This window comes from Pongo pygmaeus, chromosome 15 (genome assembly GCF_028885625.2).
Source record: "Pongo pygmaeus isolate AG05252 chromosome 15, NHGRI_mPonPyg2-v2.0_pri, whole genome shotgun sequence".
Lineage (NCBI taxonomy): Eukaryota > Metazoa > Chordata > Mammalia > Primates > Hominidae > Pongo > Pongo pygmaeus.
The window spans coordinates 84,259,639-84,277,749 of NC_072388.2; the positions used below are offsets into that span (position 1 = coordinate 84,259,639).

At 39.1% G+C, this 18,111-nt stretch overlaps 1 pseudogene; it reads left to right on the top strand.

Annotated features, from left to right (window-relative positions):
* The first annotated feature begins 17,677 nt into the window (after nucleotides 1-17,677).
* Nucleotides 17,678-17,756, top strand: LOC129013487 (small nucleolar RNA U3; annotated as a pseudogene).
* Nucleotides 17,757-18,111: the final 355 nt, after the last annotated feature.

Genomic DNA, 18,111 nt, shown 5'->3' on the forward strand with positions numbered 1-18,111 from the left:
GAGCAGGAAATTCCTGGGAAAGCTAAGACAAGTTGGTCACCTTTTCACAAGGACTCCCAGATGGGAGGCGAGAGGTATCTGTATTATTAGAGTGTGCTTTTGTGAAGTTGATCAGAGATCACACAGATATGGCAATCTCTCCAGCAGCTAGAACAATGGCTGGGAGTCTGAGAAAATACAAAGCAAGGCATAAAAGATGTCTGATATGGTATTTGAATTTTTTCCAGAAAATTGATTCAACCATTCAATAAAATAGTCTTATTTTAACACATCCATCTTGTTTTAGTAAAATCTTGTTTTATTCCCCCTAGGAAAATCAGATTTTTAATCCACAGTATATTGATAATTCCTTTAGGCCTTTCTTTAATTGACATGAACTCTTTTTGATTTTTTGGCTTAATTTATGGTAAATTAAATTATGATAGAAACATTTAATGCTTATTTTCCATGGCATTTGGAAGATAATATTATATTCAGTTGTGTCATCCTGATTAAACATTTTTTAAAGCCAAAAAAAAAAAAAGAAAAAACCATTAAAAGATGTGGCAAATGCAACCAGAAAAAAACTTGAGAAGGTTGTGCATAGGCTACATTGCATAACAGAATGAATGGTGCACCAATCCCTTTCCTGAAGGACTATGGCTCAAATTACAGTATGTTTTATGTCCTTGTAAATGAAATCATTTGAGGGTCTCTTGTCACAGATCATATATGATTTGCAACACTTGGCACAACTTTTACTCTGTTCTGGAAATACCTTACAAATGAGCTAGGATCTCAAGAGTGAGTTCTATCTTTCCAGGACAAGAAGTAAGCCTACCTAGAATTTATAGTCGTGAGGAAGCCCCAGGAAAGTGGCAATCAAGACTGGTTTCCCTTGGGATACTAGAAGTGAAAAGCACTCATCTTAATTAGCATTATGACTTTTTTCTTTTTTGTTTGAAAATTGTATTTCTTTGAAAAACTAGGCAGATTGGGGTTAGGTATGTAATTATGAAAAATGCAATATGGTAGAAATACACTATTATTTTACTTGTCTTCTTTCCAAGCATTGTACATAAACTGCTCAAAGTCATATGCAACTTTATGTGTTTTTTAAAGTGAGACTGAAAGTGATTTTTGAAATCCATATTGTTTTCTTGAACTCCAAAGTTTCTTTCTAATGTGAATAATAAAAATTTCAAAATATTGGGAGGCCAAGGCAGGTGGATCATCTGAGATCAGGAGTTCGAGACCACTCTGGCCAACATGGTGAAACTTCGTCTCTACTAAAAATACAAAAATTAGCTGGGCATGGTGGCACACGCCTGTAATCCCAGCTACTTGGAGGGTTAGGCGGGAGAATCGTTTGTACCCGGGAGGTGTAACTTACAGTGAGCTAAGATTGTGCCACTGCACTCCAGCCTTGGCAACAGAGTGAGACTCTGTCTCAATAAAAACAAACAACAACAACAACAACAACAACAATTCACAATAGCAGGTCCTCCTTCAAGGCTAGAAGCAGCCTGGTATGTAAAGAGCACAAGACTAAGTACAACATCTTGTGGGTTGAAGTGTGTCCTCCAGAAAGACGTGTTAAGGGGCTGTGGAGGGCCCGCCTGGGAGGGTTAGTGATGTCTTTGCAGGTGTAATCAGGCTAAAATGAAGTCATACTAAATTAAGGTGGGGCCTAAATCCAATGCCTGGTGTTCTTATGAAAAGGCCATGTGTAGACACAGGGACATGGAGACACACAGAGGGAATGCCATGTGACAACAGAGGTAAAGTAGTGACTCAGCTGCAAGCCAAGAAACACCAAAGACAGCAGCAACCACCAGAAGCCAGGAGAGGCATGGAACAGATTATCCCTGAGAGCCCCCATAAGGAACCAACCTGGCTGACTCCTTGATTTTGCACTTGTAGTCTCTATAACAGTGAGAGGATAAATTTCTGTTGTTTTAAGCCACTCGATTGTATTTTGTTATGGCAGCCCTAGGAAATTAAAACTAAGCCCTAAAGCCCTGGATGCTATTCCAATAAAATACCTGCTACTGAACAGCAAGCAGCAGGACCCTGGGTAATATGTCGCCTTCTGGAGTCTCATTGTACTTACCTGTACAGTGACTGAAGGGCTTTGAATGGATGTCCATAACATCCCTTTTAGTTGTAAATTTCTTGGGGTCTATAATTTCAACACAAGAAAAATAAGAACAATCCCTAGTGACATAAATTCTATCAGGATAGAAAATTGGACTCTTTCATTCATTATTTCCTTAGTGCCTAGAACATGTATTTATTTTATCTTTTTAAATTAATCAATTTTTGTTAAGGCAGGGTCTCTGTCACCCAAGCTAGAGTGCAGTGTTGCAATCAGGGCTCACTGCAGCCTCAATTTATCAGGCTCAAGTGATTCTCCTGCCTCAGCCTGGGACCACAGGCACACACTACCATGCCCAGCTAATTTTTAAATTTTATTTTTGTAGAGACAGAGTCTCTCTATGTTGCCCAGCCTGGTCTTGAACTATGGGCCAGGCAATCCTCCTGCCTCAGCCTCCCAAAGAGCTGGGATTACAAGCATAAGCCACTGTGCCTGGGACATATATTTATTTTTGAATGGATAAACATACCAATGAATAAATAAATCTTTGTTTAAACAATTCTCTTTGTCGTAACTATTGATTCAGTGACTCCCAAATTTGACAGTCACAGTAGTTGATAAAGTTCTTATACATAAGGTTAAAGAGAAGTATTACTGAAGATAAAAGTAGAGAGCAATTTCTAGGAATTTGCTCCCTTATCTCAAATAATCCTGCCTTAGTAATAACCTTTTTGTCAAGTTTCAGAGTAAACATCCTCTTAATGTATTCTCAACTAGCAGGCTAAGTGCTCAGGAAGCATTTCCGCTAAACATTGATAATGAAGGAAAGAAATTAGTTTGAAAACATTTATCCCCCTCCTCAGGAGAAAACCATTAATTTCTAAGCAGATAACTACAGTTCCATAATAATTATTCATTCAGTGCTTGAAACATACCTAAGCAAAATGCATGGAAGATCACTGTGTATATAAGCACAGATTAAGTTGAAAACTGTGTGTTCCTATTTTAAAACAAAAGCTCACCAATAAGGCCCACTAGTCTGCAGCCCACCAACTTTAGGAGAGAAGTATGTTTCTTTTGTATATGGACAGAAACAGGGAGCGCTGATAGTGGGTGCTAATTGTTAAATGCTGTGAAAGCCACAATCAGTTCCTTTGTCATACACCACACGCAAAAGCATGTATTCTAGGGTATCTCTAAAATCTCTTAGCAAAGTCTTAGTACCCAACGCAATCCCAAAGCTTCCATTTCAGAAACGGAATTGGCCTCTAGTACAGTTTTTATAGAAACAGCATCCTCCCTGTGCTTTTGTTGTATTTGTAGAAATGGCTTTCTCCAAAGTCCCATGTTTTGGGACCACAGGCTATGGCCCCCCTCATCCATGGACACTTGGTATGCTATCTTCCCGGAGGCATAGTCCAGATGGAGCAGACCCTCCCCTGTCATCCTTGCCCATTTTCCAGACCATTTTCTTCTCTGTGAGTAATAGTGCTGTTATGAGTTCTGAATATTTCTCCCCATGCAGACTAACAAGCTGGCGTGAAGTTTTCAGGGCAAAAATGCTGATGTACTGCCTTGATTTCCCAAGTCTCACGTTATGAGAAAGTCATTTCTGCTCTTGAGCTTTCAAAGAATTGAGTGATCTCTATACTGAAAAGGCACATCTGCTTAGCAAAAATATTCTGTAATTGTGCATGGTCTCACCTCTCTAACTGAGGTATGAAACTATTATAATAGGACTCCTGTTAACAACAAAATCGAATGCCATCCTTCACTCTGAAGGTGACATATGTGATTCTCTATCCTTTACTCAGCATCCAGAGGGAAACACCCCGGCACCAGCGACCTGTGAAAAGTAGTGCAATGCCAGATCTCAATCTGCATTCCAACTGCCCATCAGAGGTTTCACTTTATAAAATGGTACCAGAGAAATCCGAAGAAAAAGCCAATAACATTTCCCAAAGAAACGCAATATTACAGACTTGCCTTGCCAAGAAATCTATAATGTGTCTCTCCAAGTTAACTTTCATATTTAAATATGTCCACTTCTGAAAAATTACCATTGCTCTACAAATCAAGGGCTCTGAAAAGCCCTGGGAAACCAGAGACCTGTGCAGAAAAAAAAAAGATGAAAGTTGGAAGCAAGAGGGAAGAGACAAAGGTGGTCCTTTTACATTTATTTCTCCCTTGATCAACATTGAATTACTTTCTTTTTGTTTGTTTGTTTTTTTTTGAGACTGGTTCTCTCTATCTACTCCTGAATATCTGGGACAACAGGCACAGACCACTGAACCTGGTTTTGAATTACTTTCAAAATGGTGTTTTTAGAAGAGAAATAGAGCAAAGGGTAAGAAGAATCTGGCATGTAGCATTCTTTGAAGGTATCAGTTGAAGTTGTATATACGTATCCATGTGTTTGTGGGTAAACGTGGGCTCAGGGATGGGGCCCAGGGATCCTTCACTTAAATAAACACATATTTGTGTATATTTTTAAAATAATCAAAGTGACCTTGAGAACTCAGTGTAGCAGCTCCACTTTATAGATGAATAAACTGAGGATCAGAGAAACAAGACAATGAGGTAGAGATCAAAAGAAAGAACGTTTCCATGCTCTCTACACCTCCAAAGCAGTCAAATGAGTTATATGGTCAATTATCTGAGAAGGAAAATGTTTGCCAAACTTGGTGGCTATGTTTCTGCTTCCCTCCAATTAACTTCCCAATCAGATAAAAATGAAATTCTTATGTTCTTCATGATGGGTAGATACTTTTGGGTTATAATCAATAAAGCAAAAACCAATATCCTCTTGTTAGATAGTCTTAAGCAATAATTATATAAACTAATTCATGCAAAATAGCAGCCTATGCTTTCAAGTAGCTCTCGAAAATGAAAAATAATTACATAGTGACGTATATAGATCAGTGCTGTAGCAATATGGTATCATTGAGGGGACTTTTATAAAGTACAAGTGATTATGCTCCTCCTACTGTGGGTGAAACGTTATTCCAGGTTCTGTGGATACAAAAGTGAACAAGACTACCAGATCTCATGGTACTTGGAGTCTAAAGCAGGAGATAGAAAAAAAGAGAAATATAACCTAATTACAAGTAGTGATAATTGGTATAAAGTAAATGATATAGTTTGGATATTTGTCCCCAACCCAATCTCATGCTGAATTGTAATCCCCAATGCTAGAGTTAGGGCCTGGTAGGAGGTAATTGGATCACAGGAGAAGATCCCTCACAGCTTGGTGATGTCTTTGCAGTAGTGCTTGAGTTAGCATGATATTCGGTCATTTAAAAGCTTGTGCAGCTGGGTGCGGTGGCTCACGCCTGTAATCCCAGCACTTTGGGAGGGTGAGGCGGGTGGATCACCTGAGGTCAAGAGCTCGAGACCAGCCTGGCCAACATGGTGAAACCCCATCCCTACTAAAAATACAAAAATTAGTTGGGCATGGCGGCATGTGCCTGTAATCCTAGCTGTTTGGGAGGCTTAGGAGAATCGCTTGAACCCAGGAGGCAGAGGTTGCAGTAAGCTGAGAATGCACCACTGCACTCCAGCCTGGATGACAGAGCAAGACTCCGTTTCAAATACAAAAAAAAAAGAAAAGCTTGTGACACCTCTCCACCCCTACTCTCTCTCTCCCTTGCTCCTGCTTTCACTATGTGATATGCCTCTTACCTCTTTGCCGTCTGCCATTATTGAAAGCTCTCTGGGGCTTCACCAGAAGACAAGCAGATGCCAGCACCATGCTTCCTGTAAAGTCTGAAGAACCACGAGTCAATTAAACCTCTTTTCTTCATAAATCACCTAGCCTCAGGTATTTCTTTATAGCAAGGCAAGAAGGGCCTAATACAGCAAATGTCAGGACAAGAAGATAGAGAGCGGTAAAGTTCACTTCTTCAGAGATGATAGAAGAACCTTTGAATGATGTTGACCAAATAGCTGATTGCAGTAAATGAAGGAAACAACTGGACATTTTGGGAAAGATATTCCAGGATGAGAGCAGACACTGCAATGATCTTTGCTTGGCTTGGTTGGGATGGGCAAACTGGTTCTTGTTACTGGAATCCTGAGGGAGAAAGGGGGGTTAGTGGGAAATAAGTTTGGTGACATGAACAGATCATCTGGAGCCTTCCATGCTGGATTGTGGAAAGAGGATCAATGAGGAGTTTGGTATTCCAGGAAAGAGAAAATGGCGGCTTTGAGGAGGATGGTGGTGGTGGAGAAGTGGAGATAGTGAGAAGTGGCCATGTTTAGATGTGTTTTGAAGGTAGATGATGCATTGGATGAGAGGGTTGAGAAAAGGGGAGGAGGTAACTCACATTCATTAGAATAAGCAACTTAGTCAATGTTTGTGATTTTTAACCCAGATGGGCACTCAGAGTAAGAAACGGGGTTGGATGGTGTATTTGGTGGTAGGGTTTGTATTAGGCAGGGTTATCTTAGAAGGACAGAACTAATAGGACACACACACACACACACACACACACACACACACACACACATATAAGGGAATTTATTAAATACTAACTTACATGATCACAAGGTCCCACAATAGGCTGTCTGCAAGCTGAGGAGCAAGGAGAGCCAGTCTGAGTCCCAAAACTGAAGAACTTTGAGTTCAATGTTTGAGGGCAGGAAGCATCCAGCACTGGAGAAAGATGGAAGCTGGGAGGCTAGGCCCATTGTCTCGCCTTTTCATGTTTTTCTGCCTGCTTTATATTCGATGGCAGCTGATTAGATTGTGCCCACCAGATTAAGGGTGGATCTGCCTTCTCCAGCCCACTGACTCAAATGTTAATCTCTTTTAGGCAAGACCCACACAGACACACCCAGGATTAATACTCTCTATCCCTCAATCCAATCAAGTTGACACTCACTATTAACCATCCCTAGTCCAATCCTTGTCAACTTGAACCCATACACAGCTCCTGAGTTAATACATAATCTTCATAAAAAGACAGTAATGAGGTCATAATTATGCCTAACATAATACAGCTGTCCTTCATACAACTGGAAACACACCAATCCCCAACCCAAATACTATTACATAAAGTTAACAATACTTAAATGCTGATATGTTGTAATAAATCTTATGTCACATGATAAAGGAAAAGAAAATAAAATGAAGATATTTCCTTAGTACAAGTGTATACATGCACAAACATGTTTTTAACAAAAGAAGGAGGAAATGCTCGTGACAGTTACAGTCCTTGTTTCTGCAGCTGGTCACGTGATCATTGCTGGTATTGATGACTACCTTCTTCTACTACCCATTCTGTATTCCCTTTGCCTACAGCAATCACCTCAGCAGGTAATGGCTTTTTCCTGGTGGAGTGACCCAAACCTTTATTCTTGAAGGGTATGGGTCATTTGTAGTCCTGTCTGGGTTGGGCTGTTGTAGTTTCCCATTGACCTTAATCACAGGGCATGGTAATACTAAGAGATACCCTAATGGATCTCCTGTATTCCATGCGTACTCTTCCTTACCTTCATTGTGGAGTAGTAGGCTGATTTCATCATGATAGTCTGGGTCAATCACCTCAGCCAACACTGTAACTCCCTTTTTAGCCTGTTAACTTAAAGGTAGGAAGAGCACAAAGTGTCCAGGTGGCAATCTTAACATCCAGTTTGATGGGATTGTTGTTGTGTCTCCTCGTGGCAGCATTCCTCCCTCTGGAACTAAGACCTCTAGGCTGGCAGAATGTAATGTCACAGGAACAGGAAGCAAATATTTTCTAGAGGATCATTAGGGGTGATGGTGAGTGGCACCACTTCCACTTCCACCCCTTGATTCCTGGACCCATGAATCCTGGCTATGAAAGAAACAGTACCATGTACTGAATGCTGATTCAGAGCATACACAGCCTTCTGGAGAACTTTGCCTCAGTCCTGCAAAGTATTGTCACCTAGTTGGCATTGTAATTGTGACTTCAAAAGGCCATTCCACCGTTCTATTAATCCAGCTGCTTCAGGATGATGGGGAACAGGGTAAGACCAGTGAATTCCATGAGCATGAGCCCACTGCTGCACTTCTTTAGCTGTAAAGTGAGTGCCTTGGTCAGAGGCAATGCTGTGTGGAATATCATGAGGGTGGATAAGGCATTCCATGAGTCCATGGATGGTAGTCTTGGCATAAGCAATGTGTGCAGGACAGGCAAATCCATATCCAGAGTAAATTTCTGTTACAGTGTCCTTTCCATGATGGAAGAGGTCCAATATAATCAACCTGTCACCAGGTAGCTGGCTGATCACCCCAAGAAATAGTACCATATCGAGGGCTCAGTGTTGGTCTCTTCTGCAGGCAAATTGGGCACTCAGCAGTGGCTGTAGCCAGGTCAGTCTTGATGAGTGGAAGTCCATGTTGCTGAGCCCATGCGTAACCTCCATCCCTGCCACCACGGCCGCTTTGTTCATGGGCCCATTGGGCAATGATGGGGGTGGCTGGGGAAAGAGGCAGAGTGGTATCCACAGAATGGGTCATCATATCCACTTGATTATTAAAATCCTCCTCTGCTGGGGTCACCCATTAGTGAGCACTCACATGGGATATAAATATCTTCACAGTTTTTGACCATTCAGAGAGGTCCATCCACATATCTCTTCCCCAAATTTCTTTGTCACCAATTTTCCAATCATGCTTCTTCCAAATCCCTGACCATCCAGCCTAATCATTGGCTACAGCCCATGAATCAGTATATAATCACACATCTGGCCATTTCTCCTTCCATGGAAAGTGCACAACCAGGTGCACTGCTCAAAGTTCTGCCCACTGAGAAGATTTCCCTTCACTTCACCACTGTCCTTCAGGGATGTCCTAGAAAGGGGTTGTAGTGCTGCAGTCAGGGTTCCCTTAGAGACACAGAACTAATAGGCGATATATATATATTATATATATATATATAAAATATATATCTCCATATATATATTTTTATATATAGCCATATATATAAATATATATAAAAAATATATATATATGGGAGTTTATTAAGTATTAACTTACATGATCACAAGGTCCCACAATAGGCTGTCTGCAAGCTGAGGAGCAAAGAGGGCCAGTCAGAGTCCCAAAACTGAATAGCTTGGAGTCCGATGTTTGAGGACAGGAAGCATCCAGCACAGGAGAAAGATGTAGGCTGGGTGGCTAGGCCTGCCGTCTGGCCTTTTCACATTTTTCTGCCTGCTTTATACTTGCTGGAAGCTGATTAGATTGTGCCCATCAGGTTAAGGGTGGCTCTGCCTTCCCCAGCCCACTGACTCAAATGTTAATCTCTTTTGGGCAAGGTCCACACAAGACATACCCAGGATTAATACTCTGTATCCCTCAATCTGATCGAGTTAACATTCAGTATTAACCATCCCAGAGAGGGTTCGAAAATCACCTGCTGAGGCTGAGTGGGATATCAGATTTACAAATGAAGTTGTCAAACGGACGATTTATAGAGGAAACTGAAGTTCAGAATTGACTACTATTAGTCTTGGATGTGTCCTAAAAATCTGGATTTTGTTAAAAGCTCTCATTGTTGTGGAATCATGGCTTCAGCAAATTCCTAAATGTGGTGACTCCCACCATGAAGTCTTAAAACATTCTTTCTTCCCCCCCTTATAAATTTGCCAGAAGGAAATCGAATTTTTTTTTGTAAGTTTGCCTGAGGACAATGTACTTTTTTTTAAAACCTTTATTCTAAGATTGAATTATATCTCACTGAATATTTGTTTGCTATACTGTTTGCTTTTATTTATTTATATATTGAATTTGGCAGGACCCATGATTAGCTTAAGCTGCTTGAGATCAGGGTGCTATGGTTTATTTATGCAATACCATTCTTCTACAGTATTAGCTGAATAAATCCAAGACCCATTTGTTGAGTATTTGGGTGTGTGTTTCTGAGAAGCAACAGATAGAGTGGTCTTTTTTTCAAGAAAGACTTAAAAAGGCATATGCTGCTGATTTCACAGAGTCTTCTGAAATGATCTCTCAGCATTGAGATCCAAAATTTTGAAGCCTTATGGATCTGGCCTTGCACATAGTTATCTAAACTCATTTGGCCGATAAATATTTCATTTGGCCTGAGAAATCTGCTTTTGCTCTGTACACATTTACCAGTGTCACTCTACTTCTTCATTTTGTCATAAACCACATGCAAATCTGTGACTGTAGTTATGCAACAAATAATTTACTAGGGAAAATGGAAATAAATATGATCATGACATGACATACACATCTTTTGATGGAATTTACTGAATTAAATACATACTTAAGTAAAATGTATTGAATTTTCTTGTGTCTTATTTCCATCATTTATATCTGGTAAATTTTTTTTGGTTCAACTAGTGATTTCTTATTTATTTATTTATTTTTGAGATGAAGTCTTGCTCTGTCACCTGGGCTGGAGTGCAGTGGCACGATCTTGGCTCACTGCAACCTCTACCTCCTGATTCAAGTAATTCTCCTGCCTCAGCCTCCCGAGTAGCTGGGATTACAGGTGTGCACCACCATGCCCAGCTAATTTTTGTGTCTTCAGTAGAGACGGGGTTTCACCATGTTGGCCAGGCTGGTTTCAAACTCCTGACTTTGTGATCTGCCCACCTGGGCCTCCCAAAGTGCTGGGATTACAGGCGTGAGCCGCTGTGCCCAGCCCCATGATTTCTTATTTTTAAGTGAACCAAGACAACCCATTGCTTCTGCTTTTCTGTTGACCCTCCATAGGGCTTTTATGATTTATTTTTATTTAATTTATTTTTGCTACAAATTTCAAAGATTCATATAGGGTTTTTTTTTCTTATCTCTATGTTGTACCTAGACTTTAGGTTTATAGTTAAGGCTGATGATCATGAAATTGTTGATTTGGCAAACAGTAGCAATACTTTTTATAATACTGATTATCTCCATTAAGCAGCTGTTAAAGATAAGAAGAGAAAATGAGATCCTTTTCATTTTTATGCTATATAAATACAGGTGACTGATTTTAATTCATGGTTACTCAGGGAAAAGAAAACTGAGGTGACATAGCAGTGGGGTAAGCAGAGGCAGAACCTTAATGTCATTAATATTCTCACTCCTCTGAATCTGCTCTTGTAGGACATCCCCTCTTGCTTGTCACCAGGAATCCATCCCTCTCCCCCAAGATTTGAGTGAGCTCTACTTTTATCTGTCTCAATTAGAGACTGCTGTGCCATAGCAATGATACCTGAGGAATAAATCAGTGTTCAATCATAATTTAAGAAGCAAGTCAAGGCTTTGTCACAACATAATGATTTCAAACTTCTGGTTGCTTAGATAATTGTGCAGCTAGGATTACTAGATTCATAACAGAATATGAGACCTATAAAATATCATCAACATGGAAATACCCATGCATGATGAAGTTTTAGTCAGGGTAATGTAAAATAGTGATATCGCAAGTAGAGATCTGTGGGCAAATTGGGGATAATGAAAAATAAAGAAGAAAATAGGAAAGATTTTGAAGTTCTATTTTTAATTAAAGTTAGTGGAACTCTAAAAAGGAAATTTCTAGCAACCTAATAATAAAAAGATGTTAGCAGACATTGAAGATATGAGACATCTTCCTGTTAAAGTAGGTCATTCAAGGGCAAAGTTCAACATTACAGTCCATATGTTTATTTATATTTAATTAGAGTGTAAGTTTTTGATTCAATAATAAGCTAGTTAGCTTATTAGTTTTGATTTCATCTTTTCTGAACTGTGCCTACATTGTGGGAGCAGTGAGATATTTATACATCCTGTTTCCTCTTATTTTGACATATGTCTCCAATAATATTTAAATAAAATGCAATGAAAGGTAATGGAATATTTCTTTCCGATTTTTGTTTTGCCCAAAACTCCCACTGAAAAACATTCATAAGGAAAAAGGTCAGCTGAGGAGCCAAAAAGATTGTAAATTTTGTGATTTTATTTTCTTATCAGATTAGACACACTGTAGTGCTAAGAAAGAAAAAGATTTCAGTAATATGAATATATGTATAGTGGACGGGCTAAACTTCATGTCACCCTATTCATGAGTTTTAGTTTTGGCCTGTAAATCTCTTTACACCTGGGTTAATTAGAGACTATACTCATAGGCCCTAATTGGCATAACTTTCTTTTAATCTCCCACTGAGTTGACAATGCCTTTTCCTACATGTCAAACTCTGGTAATCCTAGAAGGAAAGGTTAAAGAAGAACAACTATGTGAACTTTCTCCATGACATACAGCAAACCTATTTTCACTTTCTCTCTTTAGGACAATCGTTCTCCACAGTCTTCTAAAGAGTCTGTTCAAATGTACATTTAAAATTGAAAATTTATGTTCAAGGCTGAATACCAATCACAATAACACTACTACCCCAATTCCTCACCATACCTAAGTGTGTGTTAGCTGGACAACAGGCTATGCTCAGAAATGGAATGGATTAGAACCATGTAGATGGGGAGAAGTCATCAGCATCAGATCTTCAGTCCGTGATGCATAACCAAATAATTAAATATACTTGAGCAAGTCATTTCCCTCCTTTATCAAAAAGAGATGCTATTTATACACTTTCTTTCTCACTTGGTGGCATGAGGGTAAAATGTGAAGTATTACCGTCTTGCTATTCTTTTAGCAAACATTTCTTTCGAACCTGTGAAATTCACTTCATTGTGCTATGTGTGGAGAACACAAGGCAGAGACATGGACCCCTCTGAGTTTAAAGACTATGAATAAAAAAATAAGGAATATGCACATATAACAACAATAAAGCAGGATAGAATGCAGAAATTGTTCTGCAGCAGGAACAGAGGAAATATTAGATATGTGATATGGTTTGGCTTTGTGCCCCCCACAAATCTCATCTTGAATTGTAACAATCTCCATATGTCAAGGATGGGGCCAGGTGGAGATAACTGAATTATTGGGGTGGTTTCCGACCAAACTGTTCTCATGGTAGTGAACAAGTCTCAGGAGATCTGACGTTTCATAAATGGGAGTTCCCCTGCACAAGTTCTCTTGCCTGCCACCATGTAAAACGTGCCTTTGCTTTTCCTTTGCCTTCTGCCATGATTGTAAGATGATTGTAAGGCCTCCCCAGCCATGTGGAACTGTGAGACCATTAAATCTCTTTCCTTTATAAATTACCCAATCTTGGGCATGTCTTTATTAGCAGCATGAGAACAGACTAATACAGTGTGATGAAGTACAATGAAAGTTTCATAGGAAAGATCAGTTAGATGTGGCAGCTCAGGGAGATTCTTTGGAGGAGGTGTCATTTGGGCTGGGTTTGAGCAATAGATATTACTAATCTGTTTAGAAATAGAGAAGGACAATGAGAAGAAATTCAGAGGGTGAGAGATACCAAGTAAAGTTCAGGAACAACAAATAATCATCATAGAAACATTTATTAAACTTAGAATATGTACCAGGAACTAATCCTTGTGAATATTAACTACTTGATCTTTATAATAACACTATGAGTAGGTGCCATCATTGTTATCCCCATTTGAGGGATTAAGAACTTCATGCACAGAGAATTTATAAGGCGTGTCAAGGTCATTCAGCTAGTAAGTTGGAAAAGAAGGGTTTTGGTTTAGGCTACATGACGCCAGGACTCACATTCTGAACAACATCTCTGTAGGGACATATTAGACTCATACATGGTAATAATTAAATAAAATGTGTGAATGAGAGTGAAGGGAATAATGTCACACTGAAGCTTTAAAGAAGAGGATGGAAAGTCTTAATATTCTGGCTAAGAATTGTTGAAAGTTTTTAAATGGAAGACAAGTTATTTAACATCTATGATGAGAACAGCACAATTATAACCATGCTTACATTACACAGTATAAGCAAATGCATAGTATTCATGAGGTTGCAAATAAGGAAACTGGCTCTAGCTAATTTAAGAGGAAAAGAAGTGAAGAATTGAGAAATGAAGCCTAGGAAAGGGGAGGAACTAGACAGTTTTGGCCATCTACACTGAAAGATCTTCCTGGAACAACTTCTCACCTGGAAGGGAGACATTAACAATGACAGCCACTAGCGGCTCACAGTTTTGATGTCTTTGTCCAATTTTAGGTCCCCGAAAGAGGTTACTTTTTGGCCTCAGTTTGAGTTAAGAGTCCATACTTGGACCCATAATCATATCTGGCTTGAAGTCCGAAGACACACAGAACTGGCGTGTCAGTGTATCATGGTTCGTTCTCAAAGCAAAGATGATAAAAGCTGGGAAGATGTGTCAACTTTAATACTCAATGATTTGAAAAGCCTCAGTGTGGACAATGAATAAAAGGGAGATACTGGATGTGAGGAGACCAGTCACAATGCAGTGGTGATGATCTTAGAGTTAGGTAACAAGTGTTTATATGAGGGTAATGTGTGTTGAAATGGAAAATTAAGAAGTATGTGATTATCAGACATGGGGACAGAATTTTTAAAAAGTGAAGAGTCAATAGTCATGCTGAAGTTTTCAGCTCAAGTGACATGGAATATATTATTATACACTCATTCCTTGCTGTTCAAACTCAGCCAGCATTCACAGACACCACACTGGGGAAATAAACAGCACCCGTGCTAGGGTTTACCTATTGAAGACTGCCTTCCTGGCACACTTTGCAGGTCTTGTTTAAAGCTGACATAAATTTGTTTTGGTATATGTGTTATACTTTATATAAGTTTCACCTATAATAGTTTTTTTTTATTATTTCTCTAACTACAGGTCCTGTTTCGGTTAGATGAAAGAACTTCTACTATATTAAAAATATCATCAATAGAGATATTTATTTTTTAAAATTTCCCACTCTAGATGGGATAACATGAAAATCACTGGAATTCAAAATATATGAGACAACATTTGTATGCAAGTGACTTGTAATCTGGAAAGGATTCAGGACCTAAAAGATAAATTGTGAGCCAATGACTAAGATAGACAATATATGATACAGCAATTCAGAAAAGGCTGGGACAGTCAGAAAATATTTTATAGAAAAAATGATAGGACTAAAATTGAGTCTTATGAAAGGGATTCTGACAAGATTCAGATAATATAAGATTCCTAGATAACTGTTGATATATTGGATGGACATGAGGAAGTCCTGGATAACAATGTTGGAAATAGAAAGTAACACTTAGCCTACTCTATGTGCCAAGCACCATGAGGGATACTTCAATAAGTCATGTCATTTAATTCTCCCCCAAATTTCCAACTGCCTTAGTCTATTCAGGCTGGTGTAAGAAAACACCATAGACTGGGTAGCCTGTAACAACAGAAACGTATTTATCACGGTTCTAAAGGCTAGGAAGTCCAAGATCAGGGTGCCAGCATGGTCAGGTTCTGGTGAGGGCCCTCTTCCAGATACAGACTGCCAATTTCTTGCTGTGTCTTCACATGGTGGAAGGGGCCAGGTAGCTCTCTGGGGCCTCTTTTGTAAGGGCATGAATTCCATTCATAAGGACTCTACCCTCATGACCTAATCCCTTCCCCAAAATCCCCACCTCCTAATACCATCACCTTGGGGGTTATTTTAACATACAAATTTGAGGGGGACATGAACATTCAGACCCAGCACCAACCAAGATGCAACTTATTATCTCCATTTTATAGATGATAAAACTGACTGAGAAATAAGATATCTTGTTCAGGAGCTCAACGATAGAGATAGTCAGAGCCGAGATCGTAGCAAGCCAAGTTCTTTTGGCTGCACCACCTGAATTTTCAAATGACAGGCTAACACAAATGAACTCTATTTTATACCATACAGGTTTTACCTTTAGCCTCTCTAACAACTTTTCAAATACATTTATTCCCCAGCCTACCAAATATTCAACTTCAAGCTTCGGTCTACCTTAGATATTTCATATTTAACTAAAGTTTCAATTTTCAAGTCAACATTCCTAGCCACAGGCTCTCTCTCCAGTTCCAAACCTATGCTGCCCATTGTCCATTGGATGCTACTGTCTTTCCTTCATATTTGTATTTTAGATTCATAATAATTGGCACCCAGTAGTCTATTTTCCTCTTAAAAACTCTTTTCCAACATAGTTATTTCTGCTGAAGGGTCTACTAAGTCCCTAGTCATCCAGGCCCAAAAAATCAGTCATATTGGCATCTTCTTTCTCTTTTATCCTTTGGACTAAATAAATTAACAAATCAGTCTGCAGAATTTATCCTCACAATGCCTTTCACAGTCATTGCAACCTTGCAATTCCCATTGGTTCCAATTATCACCTCCTGTTTTAGGCATTCCTCTGATATTATTTGCTTAAGAAGCCATTGAGTAGCTGTCCTAATGGTCCTGAGTAAATTTTCTCTATCATTCACTCTCATAACATTCTGTTTTTTTCCTAGCACTTTTAACAGTAGGAAATTATATTATTTACTTGTTTTTTTTATTTAATAGCTGTCTTGTCTACTAAAATGTAACTTTTGTGAAAGCAAGGATCGCTTCTTCATTCTACCACCTATGCCCCTCTCAACGTCTGATACAGGAGATGTGCTTAGTAAATATAGCCAAGTGAATAGTCTTTCCAAAAATCTACTTCCCATTTCTGTTCACAATACCTCCTACATTCAGCTGTCAGAGAAATGTTTCTTGAAGTATAGCTCTAAGAAGCCATTTTTCTAGTTTAATCATCTAGTATTTACCTATTGCCTATTAAGTTAGTTATTAACTACTACTAGTTCTAGCATTCAGACTCATAGGGTCCTCTGCAATGTGAATACAAACTACACTTCTATGCACAATTCCCTTACTCTCTTTGTCTCCAAATCAAATGCTGTTTAATTTTCTGTCTCTATGCCTTCTGTGTGTGTTTGTAGCATCTTTTAGAATGTCCTGTCCCTGTATCAGTCAGTTTAAACTACATTTTTCTCTAGTAATGAATAGATTCCAAACCTTAGTGGGTTAAAACCACAGAGGTGTATTTCCCACTCACATTCCTGCTTATCATGTTTGCCTGTGGCTTTGTTCCTTGCCCCTCCATTCTCAGAATAAGCTAATAAAGCAACTCCTCTCTAGAACACAACAGTCACTTGGCAGAAGGAACAGAAAGATGGTGGGACTCTGAAAGCTTTTTCCTGGAAATGGTGAACATTTTATTAATGAAAAGCAGGCAGTTATTTGACAAAACCTAACCTAAATGGAGTAAGGAGTATAATACCTCTCCATGTACTGGCCCAGTATGGAGAAGTGGTGAATATTTTCATTGCAATACTGTATTAGTCTGTTCTCACACTGCTAATAAAGACACATTTGAGACTGGGTAATTTATAAAGGAAAAAGGTTTCATAAACTCACAGTTCCGCATAGCTGGGGAGGCCTCACAATCATGATGGAAAGCAATTAAGGAACAAAGTCACGTCTTACATGGTGGCAGACAGGAGAGAGCTTGTGCTGGGGAATTCCCATTTATGTAACCGTCAGATCTCCTGAGACTTATTCACTACCATGAGAACAGTGTGGGGGAAACTGCCCTTATGCTTCAATTATCTCCACCTGGCCTTACCCTTAACATGTGGGGATTACTACAGTTCAAGGTGAGATTTGGGTGGGGACACAGCCAAACCGTATCAAATACCATCTACTTCACCTTTCTATCTCAGTCATTAAAATGCTAATTATCCAAGACTATACTTTCAGGGATCATTTCTATAGTTTGTTACTAGAGAAGTTTCTCTGAACGTGTAGAGCACTAAAATGCTAATTATCCAAAAAGACCCATGTCACTAAGATGCTTTTCCCCATTCTCCCAGCCAATACTCCATTGAAAACACAAAGCATATTACTTAAACCTATCTTCTAACCTTATTTTTCTCGACTTTTCTTAATCTATCATTCCTCAAAACCCCATATTCCAATTGCAAGTTTTACTAAGACCTGGTGGCTATGGCATGTAACACTCAGCAAAATGCCTTGAACACAGTAGATGTTAATAAATGTTTATTGAACGTAGTTGATATAATCACATGTAAGGAGACACTGAATACTTTTATGCTAAGAAGAACATGAACAAACTATATTTCAAGCTGATTAATATGGTAACTGAAACAGTATTTGC